Source organism: Nyctereutes procyonoides, unplaced genomic scaffold (assembly GCF_905146905.1).
Source record: "Nyctereutes procyonoides isolate TBG_1078 unplaced genomic scaffold, NYPRO_anot_genome, whole genome shotgun sequence".
NCBI classification, from domain to species: Eukaryota; Metazoa; Chordata; class Mammalia; order Carnivora; family Canidae; genus Nyctereutes; species Nyctereutes procyonoides.
Window position 1 is genome coordinate 13,100,317 of NW_026575034.1, and position 19,373 is coordinate 13,119,689.

Sequence of the window (19,373 nt, forward strand, 5' to 3'; positions counted from 1 at the left end):
CCTTTGGCTCAGGGCCCCCGTCATCCTGGGATGGAGTTCCACATTTGACTCCCTGCAAGGAGCCTGCCTCTCCCTCTGCCTATGTCTCTGTGTCTCTCATGAATATTAAATAAACAAAATCTTAAAAAAAAAAGCCACCTTTCTACAAAGCTATAGACCATGTAGACATATAGATCAGTGATTTAGTATAGAGACCCTTGAAATACACATTTGTGTATGTATGATTAAATGATTTTTTAAAGAGTTTATTTGTTCACAAGAGACAGAGACACAGCAGAGGGAGAAGCAGGCTCCCCTGTAGGAAACCCGATGCAGGACTTGAGCCCCAGACCCCTGGATCATGCCCTGAGCCAAAGGCAGGGCTGAACCACCCAGACGTCCCTGATTAAATGATTTTTGACAAGGGTGTGAGGACTATTCAATGGGGGAAAGGACAGTCTTTGCAACAAATAGTGCTAGGAAAACTAGATCCCTGCATGAAAAAGAATTAAGTTGGACCTTTACCTAACACCATATACAGAAATTAACTTAAAATAGATCAAAGACATAAATGTAAGACCTAAGCAATATAACTTTTAGAAGTAAACATAGGACAGAAACTTCAAGACATTGGATTTGGCAATGATTTTTATTTTTGATATGACACAAAAAGCACAGGTAATAAAATTCAAAATGATCAAACCTGACTTGAAAAATTTTTAAATTTGCGCATCAAGATAAACTACCAACAGAACAAAATGGCAATTTATAGAATGGGAGAAAATACTTGTAAATCATATATCTGATAAAGAATTAAAATTCAGAACTTAGAGAAAAACTCTAAAACTGAAAAACAAAACAACAAAATATCCAGATTCAAATATGGTCAAAGAACTTGAATAGACATTCCTCCAAAGAAGATATACAAATATCCAGTATGAAATAGTATGAAAAGATGCTCAACATATAACCATTAAGGAAATACAAATCAAACGCACGAGATACCACCTAACACCTATTAGAATGGCTACCAAAAAAAAAAAAAAAAACCCACCAAATAATAAATGTTAGCAAAAATGTGGAGAAATTGGAACACTTGTGCACTTTTGGTGCATGATATGAACTGTGAGTGAATGTACAGCCACTGTAACTGTACAGCTAGAATGTAAAAAGGTACAGCTATGTGGAAGACAATATGAGGGGCAGCCCGGGTGGCTCAGCGGTTTAGTGCCGCCTTCGGCCCAGGGTGTAATCCTGGACACCCAGGATCAAGTCCTGCATCAGGCTCCCTGTGTGGAGCCTGCTTCTCCCTCTGCCTCTCTCTCTGTTTCTCATGAATAAATAAAATCTTAAAAAAAAAAGAAAACAATATGAGAGTTCCTTAAAAAAATTTAAAAATTCTACTTTTCTGTGTATATACCCTGAAGAATTGAAAACAGGGTCCTCTTTGTACACTCATGTACATAGTAGTTATAGTTATAATATCTTAAACATGGATACAACCTGGGATGCTGGGTGACTCAGTGGTTGAGTGTCTGCCTTCCGCTCAGGTCATAATCCCACAGTCCCGGGATTGAGCCCCACATCAGGCTCCCTGCATGGAGCCTCTATTTCCCTCTGCCTGTGCCTCTGCCTCTCTCTCTGTGTGTCTCTCATGAATAAATAAATAAAATCTTAAAAAAAAAACATACATACAACCCAAATATCCACTGATTAATGAAAGAATAAGCAAAATGTTATATATGCTTACAGTGAAACATTATTCAGCCTTAAAAAGGAAGGAACTTCTGACACATGCTACAACATGGATGAAACATAAAGACGTTATGTTATGTGAAAGGAGTTAAAAACAAATACTGTATGATTTTACTTAGATGAGGGCTAGAAGTCCTAAAAGAAATAGAGACAGAAGGTACATCGGTGATTGCCATGACTGGGAGGAAGGATTCACGAGGAGTTATTGTTTAATAGGTACAGAGTCTCAGGTGTACAAGATGAAAGGAGTTATGGAGATAGGGTAGGTAGTGGTGACTGTAGCACATTATTATGAATATATTCACCACTGACCTGTACACTTAAAAATGGGTAAGGTGATACATTTTATAAGTGTTTTACTACACACACACACAGTCGTGTTCACATGCACACACACACACAAAGAATTGCGTAAGAAACACCTGCCAGAATGTAAAAAACAATCATGACATTCTGACCATTATTTCTTCAGGTACTCAGGACCTATTTGCTCGGTATTTACGCATAATTCCAACAAGCTTTGTTTCTGTTCTCTTGAGTATGGATTAATTGAGTAGATGATCATTTTTATAGTTCTTGATTGGGAGTTCCAGGTTTTCGCTTAATGCCTATTGGCTATTTGTTTCCATACCATTATATCTAAGATTGGTTTTTGTTGTTTCTGTTTTGTTGTTTGTTTCACTGCATAGCAAATGAAAATACAGATGGAGGGAATGCTGCTAAAGACAGTTACAATGACATCAGCAAGAAGTGATAGTTGACAACCTGATGGGAAGAAATAAAATAAACATAAAATTATATAGTTATTAGACATCACAAAGAACCAACAGCATGATCTCTAGTTTGGGGTTATCAGCCCTACAGTACATACAGCACTGTATTCATGCCAACATATAGTAAGAGACATTGTTATGATAGCATCAATGAATCCTCAAGGAAGGATTTAAATTAATACTGTTTATTCTTTTAAGAAGGTAGAGGGGTATGCAATGCATTTTAGCTAGTTTTCCATGCAAGGTGATATAATGTGGCACTTGAAGGGGTAAGATTCTGGTATTATCATAATAGCCATCACTCTTAAGTGCCTTCTTCATGCCAGGCAATGTGCCAAGTGTTTAAGATAAATTGTCATTAAACCTGCTGGATGGTTAGTCTGCAACACAGCCAGGTTAGCATCTGAGAGGCTTAGGAAAAGCAGGCTCCTTCTCCTGTGGCTTTGGCAGTTGGTTTTATTTTGAGAATTAAAGATACATCGTTCTTCTCTTAAAAAAGCAGAGGACTATGTACTGATTTAATTTATCATATTCAGCTGATGTAGTTAGATAAGCAACAATAATACCAATACTACCTCTAAAGTAATAGGCACCACTCTGACGTATCTGCTCCGCACCAAGCAATGTCTGGTCTTTAACATAAAATATCTTTACTCTAGCCAGGTAGTTATTACTATTCACATTTTACATGGTGAGAAACACTTGGTCCAGGGGACTATCATCTGCTTTAGGACAATAGGTGAGTGATAGAACCAAGACTCAACTCCACTTGCATAAGAACCTAAAGCCAGACTCTTCCCAATCCCAGACCACTCCAGTTAGAGAGGAAATCCCCTTAACTGCACCTTATGGTTCCTGAACACTGCCCTAAGGCAGTCACCTCTGCAAAGAGCTTTCTGGTATAGTGGGAAGGTTCCTATTTCTATCCCTCTTTACCATGGAACAGTGTTCTCATCCAGGAGGAGGAGAGTCCTTCTACATCCTGTAAATCTGAGGCAAGGGAGAATTTTAATCATCTAAGAGGAGCCCAGCCAGAGTAATTCCTTGATGTCACCAGCTGAGTCCATCCACCTCTCAGAGTGACCTGGCCCTCCTCCACTACACTCAGATCTTGCCCTGGGAGCTGAAGGTACTCTAAATATGGTCTCTGGACCTTGGAAGGGACCTCTCCTGGTGCTTACAGGAAAGGTGCTGTGCAGGTAGGAGAGCAGCCCCCAGGGCAATTCGACTCAACTCTGCAGGGAAATCAGCTGGGTTCTCCTATTTCCCTACTATGAGAGTCCAGGAAGATCCCATGAACACAAAATCCCATTCCTTCCTTCTGTCACAAATGTCTTTCTCATTCCTTGCCTATTCTAAAATCTACTGATATCATCTCTTTGGTTCTAGGTTCGTCTGGCTGTTGGAAGGCTAGACTATAGCGGGACATTTCCTTTCCTCCTAGTCAGTTAGGCCATAATAATATTTCAGCATACCAGGCTCTGTTTTTTTTTAAATATATTTTTTTATTTATTCATGAGAGATACAGACAGAGGGAGAAGCAGGCTCCTCACAGGGAGCCTGATGCAGGACTCCACCCCAGACCTGGGATCATGCCCTGAGCTGACAGCAGATGCTCAACTGCTAAGCCACCCAAGCATCCCATATCAGGCTCTGGTTAACTGGTTTCTCCTGAGGGCAGGCCTTCTAGAGAAGCAGTTCTGGAATATTAAAAAACAGTTCCTTTTCCCTTTCTCTCTGGGAACACTAAGGATTTTTCTCTGTTATTTACTGTGAGAACCGAGTATAGCTCCAGGAGGCAAATCCAATTTTTCTCTCGTATGTACTGTGAGAACCTGGTCAAGTTCCTAGAGGTAAGATGCACATGTCACGTCTGTGGCAAGTCCCCTATGAGTGTCCCTGGAGCTTTTTTTTTTTTAAGTTTTTATTTATTTATTCTGAGATGAGGGGGAGCACGAACAAGGAGAGAGATAGAATCTGAGGCTGACTCCATATTGAGGATGAAGTCCAAGGAGGAGGTGAGGCAGGGTTCTCAATCCTATGAGCATGAGATCATGACCAGAGCCAAAACCAAGAGTCAGACACATAACTGACTGAACCACCTAGGCACCCCTCCCCTGGAGGATTTAACTCTCAGAACTGTCCACACTGCACCTCCAGCAGCTCACGGGTTACAGCTCAAATTATCCTAACCCAGCACTGGCTCCAATCACTGAGGTTTGCCCTTGTTGAGAGTTTGTTCTGGTAAGATATTACCCCCTGGGGATCCCTGGGTGGCGCAGCGGTTTAGCGCCTGCCTTTGGCCCAGGGCGCGATCCTGGAGACCCGGGATCGAGTCCCACGTCGGGCTCCCAGTGCATGGAGCCTGCTTCTCCCTCTGCCTGTGTCTCTGCCTCTCTCTCTCTCTCTCTCTCTCTCTCTCTCTCTCTGACTATCATAAATAAATAAAAATTTAAAAAAAAATTTAAAAAAACATATTACCCCCTGTATTCATCTGTCCCCAGATTTGGGGGCAAACAAGCACCCCAATGTTTGGAGCAGCAATGTCCATAATAGCCAAACTATGGGAAGAGCCCAGATGTCCTTGAACAGATGAATGGATAAAGAAGATGTAGGGAATATATATATATTCCATTATATATATATATATATATATATAATGGAATACTATTCAGCCATCAAAAAACAAAATCTAGCCATTTGCAATGATGTGGAAGGAATTATGTAGAGGTCATTGTGCTAAGCAAAGTAAGTCAATCAGAGAAGGACAGTTATCATATGGACTCACTCCTATGTGGAATTTAAGAAACAAAACAGAGGATCATAGGGGAAGAGAAGAAAAAAATAAAACAATAAAAATCAGAGAGAGAGACAAACCATAAGAAACTTTTAACCATAGGAACCTGAGGATTGCTGGAGGGTAGAGGGTTTGGTTGAAGGAGTAACTGGGTGATGGACTTTAAGGAGGGCAAGGATGTAATGAGCACTGGGTATTATATGAGAGTGATGAATCACTGACGATACCTCTGAAACCAATTAACATTATATGTTAATTAACTGAATTAAATAAAAATAAATTTAAAAAACATTTAAAAGAAAAAGTGTGGGACACCTGGATGGCTCAGGGGTTGGGCGTCTGCCTTTGGCTCAGGTTGTGATCCTGGAGTTCTGGCATGGAGTCCCACATTGGGTTCCCTGCATGGAGCCTGCTTCTCCCTCTGCCTGTGTCTCTGCCTCTCTCTCTCTCTCTCTCTCTCTCTCTCTCTGTGATTCTCATGAATAAATAAATAAAATCTTTTAAAAAAAAAGAGAAGAGAACCCAAAAGACTCCACCCCAAGATTGCTAGAACTCATACAGCAATTCAGCAATGTGGTAGGATACAAAATCAATGCCCAGAAACCAGTGGCATTTCTATACACTATCAATGAGAATGAAGAAACAGAAATTGAGGAATCAATACCATTTACAATTGCACCCAAAAGCATAGGATACCTAGGAATAAACCTAACCAAAGAGATAAAGGATCTATGCCTTAAAACCTACAGAACGCTTCTGAAAGAAATTCAGGAAGACACAAAGAGATGGAAAAACATTCCATTCTCATGGATTGGAAGAATAAATATTGTGAAAATGTCTATGCTACCCAGGGCAATTTACACATTCAATGCAATCCCTATCAAAATACCATGGACTTTCTTCACAGAGTTGGAACAAGTAATCTTAAGATTTGTATGGAATCAGAAAAAACCCTGAATAGCCAGAAGAATATTGAAAAAGAAAATCAGAGCCGGGGGCATCACAATGCCAGATTTCAAGCTGTAATACAAAGCTGTAATCATCAAGATAGTGTGATATTGGCACAAAAACAGACACATAGATCAGTGGAACAGAATAGAGAACCCAGAAGTGGGCACTCAACTCTACGGTCAACTAATATTCCACAAAGCAGGAAAGACTATCAACTGGAAAAAGGACAGTCTCTTCAATAAATGGTGCTGGGAAAATTGGACAGCCACGTGCAGAAGAATGAAACTAGACCATTCTCTTACACCATACACAAAGATAAACTCAAAATGGATGAAAGATCTAAATGTGAGACAAGAATCCATCAAAATCCTAGAGGAGAACACAGGCAATAATACCCTTTTTGAACTTGGCCACAGCAACTTCTTGCAAGATACATCCATGAAGGCAAGGAAAACAAAAGTAAAAATGAACTATTGGGACTTCATCAAGATTAAAAAGCTCCTGCACAGCAAAAGAAACAGTCACCAAAACTAAAAGACAGCCTACAGAATGGGAGAAGATATTTGCAAATGACATCAGAGAAAGGGCTAGTATCCAAGATCTATAAAGAACTTGTTAACAGCAAAGAAACAAAACAATCCAATCATGAAATGGGCAAAAGACATGAACAGAAATTTCACCAAAGAAGACATACACATGGCCAACAAGCACATGAGAAAATGCTCTGTATCACTGGCCATCAGGAAAATACAAATCAAAACTACAGTGAGATACCACCTCACACCAGTTAGAATGGTGAAAATTAACAAGACACGAAACAACAAATGTTGGAGAGGATGTGGAGAAAGGAAAACCCTCTTGCACCGTTTGTGGGAATGTGAACTGGTTCAGCCACTCTGGAAAACTGTGTGGAGGTTCCTCAAAGAGTTAAAAATAGAGCTACTGTATGACCCAGTAATTGCACTAATGGGGATTTCCCCAAAGATACAGATGCAGTGAAGAGCCGAGACACCTGCACCCCAATGCTCATAGCAGCAATGTCCACAATAACCAAACTGTGGAGGGAGCCACAATGCCCTTTGGCAGATGAATGGATAAAGAAGATGTGGTCTATGTATACAATGGAATATTCCTCAGCCAAAGGACGAATACCCACCATTTGCTTCGACGTGGATAAAACTGGAGGGTATTATGCTGAGTGAGATAAGTCAATCAGAGAAAGAAAATCATCATATGGTTTCACTCATACATGGAATATAAGAAATAGTAAAAGGGATTATAAGGGAAATGAGGGGAACTGAGTGGGAAAAATTAGAGAGGGAGACAAATCATGAGAGATACTCTTAACTCTGGTAAACAAACAGTGTTGTGGAAGGGGAGGTGGGCAGGGGGATGGGGTAACTGGGTGACGGGCACTGAGGAGGGTACTTGATGGGATGAGCACTGGGTGTTATACTATATGCTGGCAAATTGAACTTAAATAAAAACAAATGTAAAAAAAGAAAGTGTATGAATATTTAAAAAAAGGAAGTGGCAAGCCTTCAACAGATTTCCAGAGTCCAAAGTAACTACATTAGACAGGTTTACCAGTGCAATTGGGTAGGTGGGGAGCCAGATACCGACACTTGCTACAGAGCCATATTCCCAAAACCTTCCTTCATAGGTCTTTTAAAACAACAGCTGGTAAAACAAACAGAGAGCAGCCCAGCATGTGAGAGCTGTGTGTGAGTGCAGAGCCTACAGACATGGAGTGAGAACTCCGTTGTGGTCACAATGGCAGTAATGAATTGTTGTGACACCTATGTCAGTTATTCAGAGGTGAGTTTCTTGGTCTCTTCTCCTCAGCTTTGTCTGGTTTAAGGGAGGTCTGCAGGCAAGGGGACATCTGATGAGTGGATGTTCTTGCATTTCTTTGATGAGGCACAGCTGTTGTAAAGACTCAAGTCCTCCATGTGGGACAAACCCAGTGATCCAGCCTCCAATCTTCTGAGAGGTGTGTCCCTGGTTAATTGGGCTCCGAGGACACAAGTAGAAATTGTGTTTCTGCTTCCAAGCAAATATCTTTGTAGCTGTTGTGAAATCAATCAACTTGCAGATGTTAGACTTGTATTGATTTCTATAATACAGAGTCTTCTGCATCAAAGACCCAGAAGACCATAAAGGCCCTTTGGTAGCCCCTCAGCCATGGGCCAGTTGTCCTCAGCACCTCATGAAGCAGTAGTCAAACACAAGTAAGCAATCACTGCCTAACCTTTCTTCAGTACCAACAAGCGCCGTCCACAGAAACTTGCAGTTACAATGAGAATATGAAGAATAAACTCCCCAAGGAGCCCAAGTGCCCAGCAGAGACCCAGAGACCACAGGCTGGAGTGGTTTCTCCTTTTCACTGCTTTGCCTGTGGCAAACCTACGAATAACTTGTTCCTTTTGCCTCAGAACTTCAGAAGTTTTCACTGGCCAAAATACTGCCACAAAATGCTTTCTGTTTTCTTCGTAGGAATAGGGATACCAGGTTCCTAAAGAAGATGAGGCACAATAGGAGGAGGTTGTTGAGAAAATGTATTCTTCCTTCTGTCATGTATGTTGAACATAAATGTTTATTTTTTTTGAACATAAATGTTTAGACTGGCCCTCTTCCATTTTATTTTTATTCTCTGCAGTCATACTAGATGTAGGATAAAGTTAGATCATATCTAGTAATTAGATCAACTATAGGTCATATTAGGAAACTCGTTCTACTGACTTAGCCTCTTTCTATGTTTTAGAAAATAGCAACATTTAACCAAAATAGCTGTAAGGCTATTTTTAACTTCTTAAAATGGGTACAGAGGTGGGTATAAAAGAACCAAGAGCAGATGAGAGACATCATGTGATGACAATGAGATTTATTTGGAGTTGAGTTGGGAGACACCGAGGATTATTATTTTATTTTACATTTTTGAAGAAGACCAGTCTAATTTCCTGGGAGTTCTTCCAGAAGAACCAGTTTTTAAAGAAGCCATCTTTCTGTCACATATGAAATGGACTGGTTTTCTCATGAGCTGTGTTCTCTCCCCATGTTCTAGAGCTTATGCTTTCATGAGAAATTTTATTCCCTCTCGTGGATTCATTCATTTTCCCCAGTAGAAATGCTTATTCACATCTGTGACAGTCCTGGTCAGTTTTAGAAATAAAAGCTACTTGTAGGTACTTTGAGTGGAATTTCACACAGGGAACTAAAGTGTTAGAAAATAATGTTTGTAATTCTGCCTTCCAATTCCACATAAGACATGTAATTGGACAAAATTTACCTTTAGACAGCAGCAGGAAGTGTGGAAGAGGGACACCTGGGTGGCTTAGCAGTTGAACATCTGCCACTGGCTCAGGGCCTGATCGCGGATTCCCAGGATCAAGTCCTGCATCGGGTTCCTTGCATGGAGCCTGCTTCTCCTCCCTCTTCCTGTGTCTCTGCCTCTTTCTGTGTCTCTCATGAATAAATAAATAAAATCTTTAAAAAAAATGATTTCTACTAACTTTACCATTTGTCCTGCTGGTACCTTATGATTATGATTATCCAAAAACAGGCAAAGCCCTGGTTTAACCTTTCGTTTTTTACTGTCTAGGAATGTAATATCCTTTCGTGTATAATTTTATCTTCGAGATTATGAATTAGTTTGTCCCATCGCAGACCCTCACTCTCCTGATCAAGTATGAGTGCACATAACGGAACGTACAAAGGGCACAAATTTGTGCTGACTGCATTACTCTGCGGTGGAAGAACATTGTCGGGTGAGCACCCAGGGAGAGGCTTAGGGCCACAGCTGCCCAGGAACGACAGGAGCCTATAAAACATTCAACTGATGCTACCCCTCAGAATGAATCCCGGAGCATGATTTTTTTTCATAGCTAGCTAAAAGAGACTCTTAAAATTTTTGTTATTGAATATGTATTTTTAATTCATTTTTCTTTTTCTTTAGTTCTAATTTTTTTTACTAGAATATCAACTCTGGGTTAATTTTCCAGGCCATACACTATATTCCTTTTCTTATTAAGATTTTATTTATTCATTCATGAGAGACACAGAGAAAGAGAGGCAGAGACACAGGCAGAGGGAGAAGCAGGCTCCATACAGGGAGGCCAGTGCGGAACTCGATCCCGGGACTCCAGGATCACGCCCTGGGCCAAAGGCAGGCGCTCAACCGCTGAGCCACCCAGGTGTCCCAATACACTATACTCTTTCAAGATATGACTTCAAGTTGCCTTTTATTTCACAATGGTTTTCTTCAATCATTAATTTTTAGTTATTCTGTTCTCTTCAGTAGCTCTGGCTTTCTTCCTCAGGAATTTACACACAAATGCACATAGACACACACACACACTCAGACACTTTGCTGAGGTTCTGTGTCACTTTCTCTTAAATACTTTTTCATTTCTTTCATATTTTTAATTTAAAATTTTCCTCCTTTCCATTTTCTGTTTCTCCTTACATATTGCCCATAGTTTTTTTCTTTTTTTAAGATTTTATGTATTTATTTGAGAGATAGAGAGCATGCACAAGCAGGGGAAGAGGCAGAGGCGGGGAGAGGGAGAAGCAGATTCCCCCTGTGCAGGGAACCGGAGGTAGGGCTTGATCCCAGGACCTGAAGATCATGACCTCAGCTGAAGGCAGTGGCTTAACCAACTAAGCCACTCAGGTGCCCCTGGCTGTGATATTTATTAATATATTGCTTCTGGTTTAGTTTCTATTTCTATAATATTGTTTCTTTTATTTCTTTTTTTAAAGATTTTCTCATTTATTTATGATAGACATAGAGCGAGAGAGAGGCAGAGACACAGGAGGAGGGAGAAGCAGGCTCCATTCCGGGAGCCCGACGCGGGACTCGATCCCGGGACTCCAGGATCGCGCCCTGGGCCAAAGGCAGGCGCTAAACTGCTGAGCCACCCAGGAATCCCCCTCTTTTATTTCTAATACTTTCTTTTTCTAAGCTTCATTTAAATCTCCATGTTTTCTCTGATAATATTCTTTCTGAGTTATTTTGATTCCAATTTAATTTCTATTATTTTCTTAACTTCTTTTAGATTGTTTATTTAAAATATTAGAATATAGGGGCCCTGAGTGGCTCAGTGGTTGAGCATCTGCCTCAGGCTCAGGTTGTGATCCTGGGGTCCTGGGATCCAGTCCCACATTGGGCTCCCTGTATGGAGCCTGCTTCTCCCTCCACCTGCGTCTCTGCCTCTCTCTCTCTCTCTCTCATGAATAAATAAGTAAAATCTTTAAATATATATATATTAGAATATAGTTTTCCTTTATGATGTCTTTCTAGTATGTTTACATTGCTTGAAAGAGTGCTATTCTGCTTCTAATTTTCCTTTTTTTCTGATAATAATCTTTTTAAGATTTTATTTTTAAGTAATCTCTACCCCCAACGTGGAGCTTGAACTCACAATCCTGAGATTAAGAGTCATGTGCTTGGGGGATCCCTGGGTGGCTCAGCGGTTTAGTGCCTGCCTTTGGCCCAAGGCGTGATCCTGGAGTCCCGAGTTGGGCTCCTTGCATGGAGCCTGCTTCTCCCTCTGTGTCTCTGCCTCTCTCTCTCTCTCTCTCTCTCTCTCTCTCTCTCTCTCTCTGTCTCTCATGAATAAATAAATAAAATCTTAAAAAAAAAAAGTCACGTGCTCTACCAACTGAACCAGTCAGGCACCCTTTTTTATTTGTCCTTAGTAATAATTTTTAATGGGTTTAACTGCTTTTGTTTCTTATTGCTTACATTTCAGCAAGATGAGTTTTTAGTACTAGAAGGAAGCCAGTGTAGTTTTCCTAGCTTCAAGAGTCTAGAACTCCCTCTTTTGTCACTCATTTGAATTGTTTACAAACACTGTACTGAGATGTGCTGTCTCCTTTACACTCTTATTTCCTTTGCCCCTGTTGTCCCTGCTCAATATGGGGACTCTGTCCTAGACTTGAGACTTGGGTTCAGAATCGAGATCACTCCAGGACTCTCTGGCTTAATGAGTTTCCTTTATACTTACCTGCAAACTGTAGTCTACAAAGCTCATCCTAGCTTGCTCTGGGAGACACTATCTGCAAGGCATATAGAAACAAAAGATTTCTAGTAATATCCAAATCACACGTAATGAATAACAAAAAGAAATGTACCCAATAGAAAATATGCAGAGGTTACAAACATGCAATCTAGAGAGGATACCTGAATGTCAACTAAACCTATGAAGAGGTGCTTAATCTCACCAGTAATTGGGAATGCTAATTAAAACATGAAAATGGAGTTTCATCTGGTTGAGTATTATGGACACAGCAAGTTAATATAATAATTACAAAAGAAAAAAAGAATCAAATTGTGGCTCCCATTTAAGAACAACCATCACCTCATAGATATTATGAAAAAAGAAAGAAAAAAAATCTAATAAGAGAAAATTCTCTCTGGTCTCTGGGTATTTTCTTACACTTCCCACATCCCAAAAAATTCTCTACCTCTTTATCTAATTCTTACTCATCTTTCAGGTTTTACCTTAATTGTCATCTCTTTCAGGAAAACATCTAATTCTCCTTTAATCTAAGATAGATGCTCCTGTTATGTCTGTCCTTGGTATTTTATACTTTCTCTACCATAGCATTTTCCAAACATTGCTGTGATACTGTTTTATATGCACCTTGCTGAGTTATAGTGCTGAGTTATTCAATCAAACTTTAATTCAGGTGTTACTATGAAGGTAGTTTATATATGTGGTTAGCAACTATAGTCAGTTGACTTTATGCACAGTCAGGGTGGGTCACTCCAAGTAGTTGAAAGGCCTTAAAAGAAGAAACAAAGTTTCCCTGTGGAATAAGGAATTCCACTATGAAATTTAGTGTCGCCTCCTGCTTGAGAGATTCCAACCTTTCTTTCCTAATTACCTGCCCTCGGAACTTTGAACTTGACTAGCCAGCCGCTGCAAATGCATATGCCAATTCCTTGCAATAAATCCCTCAATCTCTCTCTCTCTCTCTCTGTCTTTCTCAATCATCAGGTCATGATCTTAGGAAGTGAGACCAAGGCCTACCTCGGGCTCCATGCTTAGCATGGAGTCTGCTTGTCCCTTTCCCCCTGCTCCTCCTCCTGCTCTCTCTCTCTCTCTCTTTCTTAGATAGATAGATGATAGATAGATAGATAGATAGATAGATAGATAGATAGATAGATAAAAATTGTTTTTTTAAAAAAAACCTCTGTGGTGCCAGAGTGGCTCATTCGGTTAAGTGTCAGCCTTTTGATCTTGGCTCAGGTCTTGATCTTACAGTTGTGAGTTCAAGCTCTGCACTGGGCTCTGTGCTGAGCAGGGAGCTTACTTTTTTTTTTTTAAAAAAAAAAAAAAGGTGAAAAAAAAAGGTGAATTAAAATATAAATAAATATCCTCAAAACAGCTTAGGAAAACCTCCTTAGTGCACTATAGGATTGGAGAAGACAAAACTAAGAGATTTCTAGATGCTTTTAGGAAATATTGACAAATCCCAAATAGTAACAGTTCACTACTTGCTGAAATCCTTTTAAGTCACCAGAGTGTTTATCCAATTTTCAAAGCTTAGCAAACGCTGAAAGAAAGAAAGCTGATTTTTAAAAGCAATCATCTCTGAACTAAAAAAGATTCAGCCAAATACTACTGGTGTTTGTGGCAATAAACTTTGATATTTAAAGGAAATGTAAACATTGACATATTAAATAGCCCATAATCACATACTCTGAATCTTGTTCCATTTTTAATTCCAAGGAAACAAGAATATAGATTTTCATCTGATTTAGCACAAGAGATATTAGAATAACTTAATATGATAACAGCAAAAATGGATCAGAATCTGGGCTTCCATTAAAGATCAGACATTACCTTGTACATATTCAAAAAAAGAAAGCCAGGATGAGGGGCAGCCCGGGTGGCTCAGCAGTTTAGCGCTACCTGCAGCCCGGGGTGTGATCCTGGAGACCTGGGATCAAGTCCCATGTCAGGCTCCCTGTATGGAGCCTGCTTCCTCCTCTACCTGTGTCTCTGCCTCTCTCTCTCTCTCTCTCTCTCTCTCTCTCTGTCTCTCTCATGAATAAATAAATAAAATCTTAAAAAAAAAAAAAAGAAAAGAAAGAAAAAAAGCCAGGATGATAAGAGAGGATGACATCAAAACTTTTTTAAAATGCTGAAGACTAAAATTTTAAAAACAACAACACAACTTTGGACTCTGTCCTTAACCTATGTTTAAAAAAAAAAAAAAAAACAGTCTGAAGGCTTATTACACCAGCATCAGCCAAATATTGATAAAGACATGCAGCATCTCCAGACACCACCCTACGCCAACTGAATCTCTCAGGGTCACGTCTGAGCACTGAATAGTTACCATTTTCCTCAAGTGGTTCTAATGCACAACAGGTTTGGAAAACCAACTCTAGCCTTTCACCTTCACAATAAGATCCTTCCTTGTTTTTGTCTCACTGATCAAGATTAGCTTCCTTCTTGAAGCATTCTGTGATTTGTTTTATATTAACAAAATTTCTGTGCTTTTTATCTCCTAATTCCTTATCTTATTATGACATTTAATCAATGTATTATAGAATCAAGAAATTGAATTGATGGAAGAATGAAGGAGAAGCAACATAATATTTTAGTTCACTCCACATTGTATCTTTAGATCTTGCTTTGTTATATTAGTTTAAGTATTATCTCACAAAGGACAACAGACAGAGTAATATTAAAATGCAAATCTGTATGTAACCCACATCTCTGGCGTAACCCACATCTTGGCATGAAAGATCCAAGAATATAGTTTTTTGGAGAGTGTCACAGCACACTTGGGTTGAGCCCTAAGTATTTTCCTCCTGATAAACTTAACATCTAATTCTTAACCCAAAGCTTTAGGCTTATTTTAATTAACAATAAGAATCTAAGCTTATAACAGCAATCTAGGTTCAAATCCCATCTGCAACACCAATGTGATTGTAGGAAATGAAAGTTACTTCACCTTTTCAGTCTAGATTTACTCATTAGTAATGTGAAGATATAATATCCCCTATAATAAATAATAAAATAATAATAAAAAGAATAACTAGTGATAACTGGGTGCTGTGCTAAATGGAAGGTAAAAGGTAAAACAAAATAAATTGCTTCTCATTCATTAAAGAAATATTGGTGATCATGCAACCACAACAGCTTTTTGACACAATGAAAATTACAGGGAGCATTACACCTCCATGCTTCTAGTTCTAGTAAAAAAAATCTTAAATTTTAAAAAATTTTCAGATTCAGATCAAAGGAAAAACAATAAAATATGGATACCCATATGATTCAAAAATCAACGTTTGACCTAAGAATTGGGAAAGAGGAAATTATATTGCCTTTTCTACCTTCCCTTTATTTCCTACTTTGAGTTTAGGTTTTATCACAAAATACACTTTCAAATGCATCTACAGAGTACAGATTAGTTATGAAGTACCAGACTTAGTTTCCAAGTTTTCTTTAAAAACAGTATTTCTTACCTGAAGGGCATTTGTAGGTATTTGTATGTATGAGTGATCATATATGTATACAACAGCTGTCACTGATTCCAATGAGCTTAAGGGCAGGCAACCAGGGCTTTCATCTGGAGTAATAAAACTCTTCAAGAAAAGGCAAGCAATTTGACCAAGTCTGGCTCCACCATAAGAATCTGAAGAATCTGGGACTCCTGGGTGTCTCAGTGGTTGAGCGTCTGCCTTTGGCTCAGGGTGTGATCCTGGAGTGCCAGGGTCGAGTCCCACATTGGACTCTCTGTGTGGAGTCTGCTTCTCCCTCTGCTTATGTCTCTGCTTCTCTCTCTGTTTCTCTCATGAATAAATAAATAAAATCTTAAAAAAAAACTACAGTAGCATAAACTACACACATTAATAGATGGGACAGTGTTAGTTATGACTTCACAGTCATTTACTTTACCTGCCATTACAGGATTCTTGCACCAGTCTACTGGTTTATATTGCTTGAGCTAAGGATAAAATTACTCTGATTTTCTAATTTTTTTTAATTTTTATTTATTTATGATAGTCACATAGAATGAGAGAGAGAGAGGCAGAGACACAGGCAGAGGAAGAAGCAGGCTCCATGCACCAGGAGCCCGACATGGGATTCGATCCAGGGTCTCCAGGATCGCACCCTGGGCCAAAGGCAGGCGCTAAACCGCTGCGCCACCCAGGGATCCCCTACTCTGATTTTCTAAATGAACATCAGCTAGGACTTAGGGTAGGTAGACGGGGTGCAGGTAGGTGGTGGGAAAAGGGAACAATAAAGAATAAAATTTGTCTCATATTATCTGTGACCCAGATGGAAATCGATAATTAGGAATTTACTGTTATCAAAATAGTATCTCAGTATAGATTTGCTGTTTTCATGTTATAGTGTGCTTCATGATAGGAAAGTGTTTTATTTAAAAATGTGATTAACGATGACTTTAAAATTTTTTGCATGAAAGATAAGTGAAACATACTAACAATAATCCCAAACATGTATCAACAAAATATGGAGACAGTGGAGCACCTGGGTGACTCAGTCGGTTGAGCACCTGCCTTCAGTTCAGGTGGTGATCTAGGAGTCCTGGGATCATGCCCTGCTCAGTGAGGAACCTGCTTTTCCCTCTCCCTCTGCCCTGCCTCACCTCTCTCTCTCTAGCAAATAAATAAATAAAATCTTTGGAAAAAATATAGATATAAAATATATATTAAATATAAAATAAGCCATTGTCCTCAATAAGCTTATATTAAGTCTTAAGAAATTCAGTTTACAGTGCATCCAAGGTTCCGGTTTTTCTTCTGAGCTCCCAGCACATGCACTCATTTGGTAGAGAAGTCTGTGTTGAAGTTCTCTATGCCTCATATTTTGCCTACCATTAAGGACAGAGGTGAAAGATGCTGTCCTTGCCCTCTGAGAGTTTTGGTTCATGTCACTAGCATGGTTCATAACACATACATTATGGCTCATCATAAATATGTCTTTTTTTAAATTACTTTTTTTTTAATATTTTATTTATTTAGTTGAGAGAGCGTGAATGGGAGCAACAGGAAAAGAGAATCTGTATCAGACTCCACACTGAGCACAGAGCCTGACATGGGGCTTGATCCCACGACCACAAGATCATGACCCAATCCAAAACCAAGAATTGGAGGCTTAACCAACTGAGCCACTCAGGCACTCCACATTTGTAAATATGTCTTAAGGATGCTCGCCTTATTCACATTTGTTCACTGTGTCTAGCACAGTATTCAGTTTAATTGCAACAAAAAGTTAAAAAGCTAATTTTTTAACCAAAATACAGTCAGGGGAATAAAGAGAAAAATGAGATTAGATGAAAAGGAATCAGAATTGTTCAACTGAACAACCATTTCCTGATTGCCTGTCATGTGCCAAACATCCTTCCAGGGAATTTGTATATGTTCTTTTTTTTTTTTTTTTAAGATTTTATTTATTTATTCATGAGAGACACACAATGAGAGAGAGAGGCAGAGACACAGGCAGAGGGAGAAACAGGCTCCATGCAGAGTCGATCCCAGGTCTCCAGGATCATGCCCTGGGCTGAAGGTGGTGCTGAACCACTGGGCCACTGGGGCTGCCCTGTATGCGTTCTTTTTGTCTAATCCTCACCCCAACCGTGTGAGGCAGGAAGGAATCTAACTTTATTAAGTCTTACCAAGGTTAATTAATGCCTCACTCTCTTCAAAGCCCTCCTCCTCACTGCAGCCAGGTGACCCAGTCAGCTCATTCATTGACTCAACAGCCTTCCGTGGCTCTCCTGCTCTGGCAGCCTGAAACCCTCAACTGACTTTCAGGAGCTAAGGGACCTGGTGCATTCCCATGTCTTCAGCCTCATTTCTTGCCACTCTTTTTCCTGTTCTCTCTCTCTCTCTCTCTCTCTCTCTCTCAGTATAATGTATTCCCTCCAGTTCCTTGAGCATACACCACACTCTTTTTCATATCCTGGCCTTCCCATAGGCCATACTCTCTATCTAGAATGCTTTTTTTCCTCTGTTCTCAAAAAATGTTGAATGAATGAATGAATGAATGAATGAATGAAGGGATATTGGAGAAAAGTCAGTGTAGGATCCTGTTCAGGGAAAAGATTAGGAGTAGTAAAGTGATTAGGGAAATAATCACAAAACAATGATAATAGATTGCTTGAGGTGTAAGCCAATCACAAGACGTAGCACATTAGCACCCAGATCTTGGTTTCTTCTCTTCATCAGTCCATGCTCTTCCTTCAAGCCTCATCATTAGTGCCACTTTCTCTAGGAAGCTTTTTAACTCCAGAGGTGGTTAAATCTTCTTCCTATCTGCCCTATGGCTCCATTTATGTCCCTTGTATAATGCTCATCACACCTGACTGAAGCACCTAGAGAGCAGGCCATCCCTTTCTTGGTTACTTCTCCATCCCTAGCACATGGCACTATAACCACCACACTCTATAAATGTCTATATAACATTCCCAATAAAATGGAGCAGGAACCTTGGAAAATTAGTGACTCTAGGACAGGTTCAGGGAAAACACAAGATGAGTCTGGAGCATTTTGTAGTGCCAGAAAGTAAAGAAGTACACAAAGTATCCAAATGGGGATGGACAGAGTGACTGTCACCTAACAGACAAAATAGGGAAAGGGAAAATAGTAACTTTAGTAACAGGAGAAACCTGATAGAAACTACCTTAACCAATCAAGGTTAACATCACCAGTAATGCATACTGACATCATGAACTGCCTGATAGGATGGATGAGATTGGCACCTGTCTCCTGGGATATTCTTTCCCAAGATCCATAACCTCTATCTAACCATAGGAAAACATCAGATAACCTAAATTGGGGGCAGTTTAAGAAATATCTGATCAGTGCATTAAAAAATGTCAAAGTCATGAAAAAGCTAAGAAAGACTGAGAAGCTACTAAATAATCAGAGAAGACCATGGGGCTGCAGTAACTTAAAGTGTTAGAGTAACGTCAGCAGCAGGGCCATGTAAGCCATTTTTCCTCTTTTTTTTTTTTTAAGATTTTATTTATTTATTCATGAGAGACACAGAGAGAGAGGCAGAGACACAGGCAGAGGGAGAACCAAGCTGCCTGTGGGAAGCCCAATGCAGGACTTAATCCCAGAACTC